The 8789-nt window shown below is 43.8% G+C and overlaps 1 long non-coding RNA gene across 1 annotated transcript; it reads right to left on the minus strand.

Moving 5' to 3' along the window:
• Nucleotides 1–2089: 2089 nt before the first annotated feature.
• Nucleotides 2090–8159, minus strand: LOC311428773. Its single transcript, XR_014687881.1, has 3 exons — nt 7852–8159; nt 3415–3719; nt 2090–2141 (listed from the first exon to the last, which is right to left on the minus strand). It is a non-coding gene; the product is annotated as an uncharacterized lncRNA (long non-coding RNA).
• Nucleotides 8160–8789: the final 630 nt, after the last annotated feature.

Raw genomic sequence — 8789 nt, forward strand, 5'->3', positions numbered from 1 at the left:
TTCTCTGTGCACCCTTTCAGATTATCAGTATTCGGAGAACTCTAGTCAGAAGATGGGAAGGATATATTCAGGCAGTGGCTAGACACCGTAGCTGTATGGCCACAGCCACAATCATCGCATAACAAAGAAAGGAAATGTCCCTCTTATGGGACACATCAGTATTCAGTCATGTAACATGTCTGTCCTTACTTGTATGGCTCTCAAACGTTTCCACTAAAGGTAAAAATATTTTGAGGTAGTGATGCCAAACAAGAAAATGGATTTCCTGCCTAAACGTAAAAACACCAAATCTGTTCATTTTTTCTAGTTAAAACCACATCAGCGTGCAAATGAAGTGTTTTGTGAATGTTAATGCTTTTATTGCACATACTGCAACAGCACAAGTTGTGTATGTCCGTGTGAAAACAAAATAAACAGAAGCCCCAAACCTTGGTTGCCTTACTAATATAATTTAAAAGAAGGCTACAAAAAGTAGCCGACATGCAGTCTGGTACAGAGCCATCTACTGGGAGCACACAGTCTTAGGAGGCAATGAGAACTACTTTCTGGATCCCAGTGACATGAGCAGCATTTCTTTCCACAAAGAGATGCTTATTAGCAACACCGCCCAGCTTTCTGAGCTGCTAGCAACATCCTCACTGTGAAATTGAGTATGGAAAATGTGGACATGTACAACATTCAGATTGTTTGTGGTTTTGTCTAAAAGAAAAGGGGATTTTCAGACAGAAGCAAACATCCCAGCACATTAAAACAAGGCCACCTCCATTACCAATGAATTTTGCTCACCTTACTTGCAACTTGATTGATCCTTTACATACAGTCAGTGAATCCAATGAGAATAAAAAGGTACGTGTCCGCAGATTTCTTCTGGCAGTGCAACATTTGTAAGCAGAACAGAAACGTCCAGGGTGTGAACGGGAAACTTCTCCAAAGCGTGCAACACCGTGGGTGCCACGTAAGAAACCTGGTCGTACCCTTCTTTTCCTACTATTAGCGGACGGGGCCGGCATGATGTTGGTTCTCAGAAAGCACTCCTAGAACAAGAGTTAAGAAAACAAGTTTATAAATGAGGTGCTGAATAGACAGACACACAGACGTTCCAAGTATTTTTCCTATAGACTTTCTTTTCCCTCCCCAAATAATCCAAATGGCAGTGGTATATTAAATACATGTAAGATTTCCAGTTAAGTTATTCAGTCATCCCAAATGTTTCCTCTCCTTCCCTTGTGTTTCCTATTCTTTACTAAACCAAGACTGCAAATTAATATCCCTGCAATCTTGCTTTACTACTAGGAAATAAATTTGCTAGGAGCATTTGTTTCCCCACTACAATCAGGCTGTACCTTTGCTGGCTTAAATCAAAGATGCTAGAGACTTAGCCTTGCTCTGAAGCACAGAAAATCTTCTGGACAGCACAGCAATAGAAACTGAGAAAAATAACTGATCCAGCTGCAACAACATGATCTAACTTTCCAACTGTGGGCTTGCATGACTTCCATACTAAAATACCAAAAGATTAACACAACTTGGTGGCTTAACAAATAAAGACACCGTTCAAATTTTTCTCAAGGTGTTTTAACAAGCCATTTCTCAGTTTTCTTTCTGCTACATAATTCACTACTGGTTTAACAATCCTGGAAAACACAAGGGCAAAAGGTGGCAACACAAACCCATAAAGTTGGCGTATTTTTAGCTAAAAGGACAGACAGCACATTTATGTGGTCTTGAGTCTTTCAAAGAATGCCATGGATTAAGTCAACGTGTTCTGGTAGTCTACGGATCACTTTGGCTTAGGAAGAGAAGCCTGGGCTTTTCAATTTAGTCATTCAGAGCAACTTCATTACAACTTTAGTCCCTTCACCCTTTCTTCTTGTGAATACCAAGCACCTCTTCAACACACAAACTTGATGTTACCCCTTCGTCTACCACCCCTCGCACTTTGAACAGCTGGAACTGTTTAAAAGACTCAGCAGACCTGAGAATTTAAACGTAACAGGGATCTATCTTTCTTTACCTGCTGAAACAGAGGCGTTTTTTCTCTGGTCCGTCAGGCATTCCATCTTTTAATTCATCTCCAGAAACCAAGGATGCATCGTCATCACTGTCGAACATATCATCTTGTAAAATACGATTGAAATGCTCTGAAAGGCAAAAGAGGTTTGTTAACTTTCCTGAATAGCCTTTGTCTCTTTCTCTTACATTAATACAGCTTCTAAATAAGTGCCAAAACCCTTTCTTCATTTGAGAGCACACACTGAAAGCTATTTCCTAGAGTTCATCCCACCACAGATTTAAGGAGATGGCACAAGGCCCTACAAAGCTGTACTAAGTCCCACTGATGTGGTATCACTGATGTGATAAGGTATGCTACTCTTGGTGATTTTTTTCTCCCCCTTGGAATAAAGGAGATTACGAACAATTTCTGCAGTTACTAAATAACTAAAAAAAAAACAAAAAAAAAACAAGACCATTTCTTTCTGGAGGAGGTTCCCACAATGAAAGCACGGTGATAAAGGATGTGATGGTCACAGAATTCCATTCGTCTAGTAAGTATCAATGCTAATTGATCTCACGTGCACATGTATAGTATGATCCACAAACATTTAAATTAGGAGACTGGTTAAAAATGATGATAGCTAAAACAATATTTAGCTTAGACCAGTTATACTTGTATCCTGGTCCTGACATTCTTCAGAAAGGAATTAGAAACATTGACCTAGAAATGCTTCCCCTCCAAAGATCTGAGTTTTGATTTTTGAAAGAAAAATAGGTGCCTTATACTTCAAACCTCAAGTCAACCTCTACAAATGCTAATTATCTTAGCTGCCATCAGAAGCAGGATGCTTCAGTAGAGAACGCATCGTCCTTTACTGTGTATTGAGTCATTCAGAGCTTCCATTTGGCATTTCAGTTTCGAATCCACAATAAAACCTATGCATTATATTCCAGACATGCCCAAAAGAAAGACATGCACATGCAAAAAATAAAATTCTACCATCATTATGTCTGAAAGGTTTAAGTTGATTGCACAAACCACAAGTTTTTGCTTTAGAGGAATTATAAAGAAGTGGATGCTGTGGTTATATCTTGCTGTCGGTCCTCCTTTAGCGCAAGCTGTGCATACGGGAAGATCTTCTGCACAACTTGTAAAATATTCTCTACTGATCTTTTAAAAAGTGCCATGAAAATGGGTGATAGTGCTTGTCCGGGTGAAGCCAAGATCCTGTTTGATGCCGGAACAACCTTCTTCCTAGTGGTCATTCAAAACTGGGAAAAAAATAGTCTACCAAGTCGGCTTTTTTTGATTTGGTAATAAATCTGCAGACTGTTAAGTCATCAAGCACTTCAAGACTGTTTGAAATAATCTCTACATTAATATAAAAGGAATTCCTCAAACACACTGCGGCCGCTTACCTTTAATATACTCGTTGGATGCCATGGAGCTGTATTTCTTGCTTTCGCCTGCGCTGGAAGGCTTCCTTTCCTTGTAAGGTTGTTTACTGCCCTCGCTTCTGCATTGCTCACATGAAGAGCCATCTGGAGGATGGGATTCTTCCTTCTTCTCCCACATTATCTTCTGGAAACAATGATCTAAGTGTTCCAAGGAGCCTTTCGCTTTCCTGGTGTTTCTCCTTTTTCTTCTTCTCCTTTTTCTTCTTCTTTTACGCTTGCGATTGGCATTGTCAAAGTGGAGCGCACAGAAACACAAATCGTGAAGTCTGAAAGAAACATGCAAGTTAAAAAGAGAAAAAAAAGATGTGGCACTTGTTGCCTATATGAAACTTGATTTATTTTACCACAGGTGATGATTTGCAGCATGTCAGCTATTTTGTGGTGCTATGTGCACACGCAACTTACTTTAGATGCAGCAAACTTAAGCCCTCAGATTGAAGGACCATAGGTCCTGGTTTGTACACAGATCATTAACAATGGCTAGCTCTGGAATAGGTGCAAGCAGAAAAAAACTTTTAACCTAATCCAGAATGGTGTACGGATGTGATTCGAATTATGTGGTCCAAAGCTCTGACACAATTCAACAATAGCTTTCATGTCTTCACTGATCAACCTAACAACATGATCCCCAGTCAGCTGATGCTATCTAAATAACTTAGAAACTACCAGAAAAAAAAAAAAAAAAAAGAAAAGAAAAGAAAAAAAGAGAAGAAAAAAAAGGAGAAAAAAAAAAAAAAGAAGACATGAGAAGCACCCAGAAAAGAATTAGGATAAAAAATGCGGAGTATGCTGGAATCCTTGCTTACTTGGAATCCTTCTCTCCATGTTTATCTTTAGACTTCTTTTTCTTCTAGAACTTGTGATATTTTTGCATTTTTTTCACCAACTAAAAGCTCCTTTTCTATCTTTCTGTCTACGCTGCCAGTTGTTTTGCTTCCATTGCTGTAACCATCCCCACAGGGCATTTGCTACCATCCATGAATCGGTGTAGAGATAGAGAACTGGCCATTTTTCTCGTTCAGCAATGTCTAAAGCCAGCTGAATGGCTTTCACTTCTGCAAACTGACTCGATTCACCTTCTCCCTCAGCAGCTTCTGCAACTCGTCGCGTATGACTCCATACAGCAGCCTTCCATCTCCGATGCTTCCCCACAATACGACAGGACCCATCAGTGAACAGGGCATATTTCTTTTCATTCTCTGGCAACTGGTTGTACAGTGGGGCTTCTTCAGCACGACCCACCTCCTCCTGAATCCTTGACGGCCCAGCGTCGTCATCATCTTCGTCATCTCTATACTTAGTTTTGGCAGAAGCCTTACCTGGATTGGCAGAAGACTCTCTGCGTTCTAAACGACTTGAATTTCTATACCATATTTTCACCTTCTCTACAGGGGCAGCTTGCACTGCTACTGCTCGTTTCTCTGACTTTGTTACAGGGTCTGCCACAGGGGTTGGAATGCCCTCTGCAGGGTCAACTTGCACTGCTACAGCTCGTTTCTCTGACACGGCCACAGGAGCTGGAGCGGCTACAGGAGCTGGAGCAGTTGCAGGAACCGGAGCTGTAGCGGCTACAGGAGCTGGAGCTGGAGCTGGAGCAGTTGCAGGAGCTGGGACCGGAGCAGCAGTAGGAGCTGGAGCTGGAGCGGCTTCAGGAGCTGGAGCTGGAGCGGCTTCAGGAGCTGGGACTGGAGCAGTTGCAGGAACTGGGACTGGAGTAGCGGCCGGAGCTGGAACTGGAGCGACTGCAGGAACTGGGACTGGAGCAGCTGCAGGAGCTGGAGCTGGAGCGGCTTCAGGAGCTGGAGCTGGAGCAGCTTCAGGAGCTGGGACTGGAGCAGTTGCAGGAACTGGGACTGGAGTAGCGGCCGGAGCTGGAACTGGAGCGACTGCAGGAACTGGGACTGGAGCAGCTGCAGGAGCTGGGACTGGAGCGGCTGCAGGAGCTGGGACTGGAGCGGCTGCAGGAGCTGGAGCTGGAGCGGCTGCAGAATCCACCGTAGGGGTCACAGTGGCCGTTGGATCTGTCACAGGGTTTGGAGTGGCCGCAGGGTCTGTCACTAAGTTGACAGCAGTATCAATGGCAGCTCGATAGGCATGAGCCAGGCCCCAGCACGTTACAATGATTTGTGTTACTTTGGAACTGCCAGAATCATTACACCTTTTTTTCAAGCATTCTGCCAGTTTTTGAGGATTTTGCCATTGTTCAGGGGTGAATTTCCAACACACTGGGGGTGCCAACTGCTCTAGATGCCTGCCCATATCCACCCATACTCCCTGCCACCCACAACTATACTGCCTCCGGGCAGATCTCCGGATGAGCTTCATAAGTAGTTGTTTAACTTTAAGCAGAATCTGAAGTGCATTCATGAGGCAGAACAACAAGACTATGGTATTCTGAGTATTCCAGAAATATTCAATATCTTGGAGAGCTATTGTGACAAGCTCAGGGGATAAGAAGGTGGTGAAGGAGGAAGGCAGAGTGACCCAGGAGGATACAGGGGTGGTGAAGGAGAAAGGGAGAGTAAGCAAGTAAGGAAAAATATCCTCCCCTTTCCCCTCCACAGATTGACTCTCTAATGGAGAAAAACAATAGGTATAATTGCTAATAGTTCCCAAGATGCTGTTTCCAAAGTACAGAGTCCACGATGTTACTGAGTATAAATACCAAGTTAGAGTCATGACCAGATATCTTATCGTCTCATAAGCCATTGCTATAACACTTAGTACCATAATGGTCTGAAACCAGGGCCCGGAGAGGAGAAACAACACTACAGAGAGCAAATACGGAAAATAATGTACTATAATACTCAATTTGGAAAACAGGCGCAGCAGAGTTGTGATTAAAGCAATCAGCATCATGACAAGTGACTATTAAGCAGGTCTAATCCTTCCACCAATTTTAGTTTAACACACTCTGATCAGATCTGCCGTTATCTCAACCTTTCGGGCCCCACGTTGGGCGCCAAAAAAGGCTGTCGTGGTTTAACCCGACCGGCAGCTAAACACCACGCAGCCGTTCGCTCACCCTCCCCCCTCCCTCTCTGGGACGGGGGAGAGAAATGGAAAGTGAAGCCCGTGAGTTGAGATAAAGACAGTTTAATAAGACAGGAAAAAAAATAACAAAAATAATAATAACAATAATAATAATGATGATACAATGGTGATAATACGAAGTAATAATAGTATGTACAAACAAGTGATGCACAATGCAATTGCTCACCACCCGCTGACCGATGCCCAGCCTAACCCCGAGCAGTCCGGCCCCCTCCCCCCGGCTAGCCACCTATATATTGTTTAGCATGACGTCAGATGGTATGGAATACCCCTTTGGCTAGTTTGGGTCACCTGTCCTGGGTCTGTCCCCTCCCAGCTCTTACTGCACCCCCCAGCCTGCCCGTTGGCAGGACAGAGCAAAGGCTGAGATGTCCTTGGCTTAGTATAAGCACTGCTCTGCAACAATTAAAGCATCGGGGTGTTATCAGCACTCTTCTCATTCTAAGCCAAAACACAGCATTCCACCAGCTACTAGGAAGAAAATTAATTCTGTGCTAACTGAAACCAGGACACTATTTCACTTTCACTACCTTCTGCACGGGTATATTTTCTTTTTCTGTTTCCTTCTGTTTCATTTTTCTGGCGACAGTTCTCCAAATGAGCTGACACAGGTGGAAGCGCATGTCTTTCACGAGAATGTCTTCCGGAATGTTGCTGAAGTACTGAGCAACGATGCAAGTCTGCTCGGGGTGTGCTAAAGCGACGTACATCTTCCTCTCTCAAGAGGGAACCGTGAGGCCATCCGCTTTTGTAATGATAACGCTTATGTGACCTGCTGTAGTTAAGTTGCAGTCGATTTGTCAAGGGCTGCATCGCCGTGAGAGAATTTTCTCTCTCTACTGTCTCCTGTCGCATGAGGTGAATAGTAATCGTTCTAATAGCTACATCTTTCCCATCTCCGTGCTTCATCTCGATAGTATCTTTCTCTGCTCCAACTTCTTTCCCCTTTGGATCGGTAATATCTATTGCTACCTTGTTCTGATCTTCCTCCACTGCCAGATCTGTACTTTGAATATTTGACTGCTCGTCTGCCATTCTCAGGGCTGTTTCTTTCAGCAGGGAAAGCTCTGCACCTGCTTCCCTCCCAGTACTCCTGCTTGTGACGCTTTTGCTCAACAACTTCCATGCTCTGAGAGCACCTCCTCTTGCTGGAAGGACCTGCTTTTTGACTCTCCTTCTCTTCAGTAGGAGCACGTTCCCTCTTGCTTTGGTAACGCCCTTTGTCAGTGTTTTTAGTCTTGTCCTTTGTATCTTGGCATCTCTCTGTAATAGCTGAGGAGGAAAGGTTTTTAGAGCTACATTCAGTGTCAGACTTGAGAGAGGAAGTTTGCCGCAATTTCTCACCAGGCTCACAAGACTCTTTGCCGGACAAAACGTTTTCTTTTGAAATGAGGTCACGTTCTTTTGATCGTCTTGGTTTCTCCTTCTCTCCACCGTCATCACATTGGTACTGTGCGAGGTATTCATCATTCCCAGCAGATTTCGGAGGGTCCGCGACACTGCACAAAATAAGATCACATTTCTCACTTCTGCTGAAGGACGTGAATATTAAGAGGAAAACCTTCCAAAGTCAAACAAACAAAAACCTCCGGACTACAGAACACTCGCAAAGATATGCCATTTAGAAACCTCTCCGGTGATTAGGACACCTTCTCCAGCTCCCAGAGAAAGTGTTTTTTCCCCTCTTGCTTCTGAAGCCATTGAACTAAAAAAGCAAACGCATCTCTCTCCCTCCACATGCTGCTCTGAATAAGAGCCAGAATATTCAAAACCACCCTATTTGTTCTCCCCACAGAGCTGAAAAAAACACCAGTTGAAACAGAGTTTTCTACCTCTCTCCCAAGAATTTACATTCACATACCCTATGACTGAAAAAATACAAGGCGGGACTGAGGAGGAACAGCCAGTGCTGGAAATGAAAAAAAGCAGCCCGTTTCTTCAGTCTTAAGCCTATGCTACTAGGAAAAAAACAAAACAAAACAAGAGGAGAGGAAAACAACAGCGGGAAATTTACCTATTCTCCACATGTTCAATTGCAAAGCCTCCTCTGGAGGATCAACAGCTGTGAATTCAGTGTGCTTAGGAGAAATCAGATCTACATCTGAACCACAACTCTTTCAGTAGTATCACTAACTTATGTGTTGCCTTCAGGGGGCAGTGGCGACCCGGTTCAGGAACGGCACGGCGACCAACCCCAGGCCGCTCGGTCCCTCGGCTCACACACACCAATGTCCCTGGCACTCGGTTACAAAGGGCAGACAGACCAAGAAGCACTTGCTCTT

This window comes from Aythya ferina (genome assembly GCF_964211825.1).
Source record: "Aythya ferina genome assembly, contig: HAP1_SCAFFOLD_137, whole genome shotgun sequence".
NCBI classification, from domain to species: Eukaryota; Metazoa; Chordata; class Aves; order Anseriformes; family Anatidae; genus Aythya; species Aythya ferina.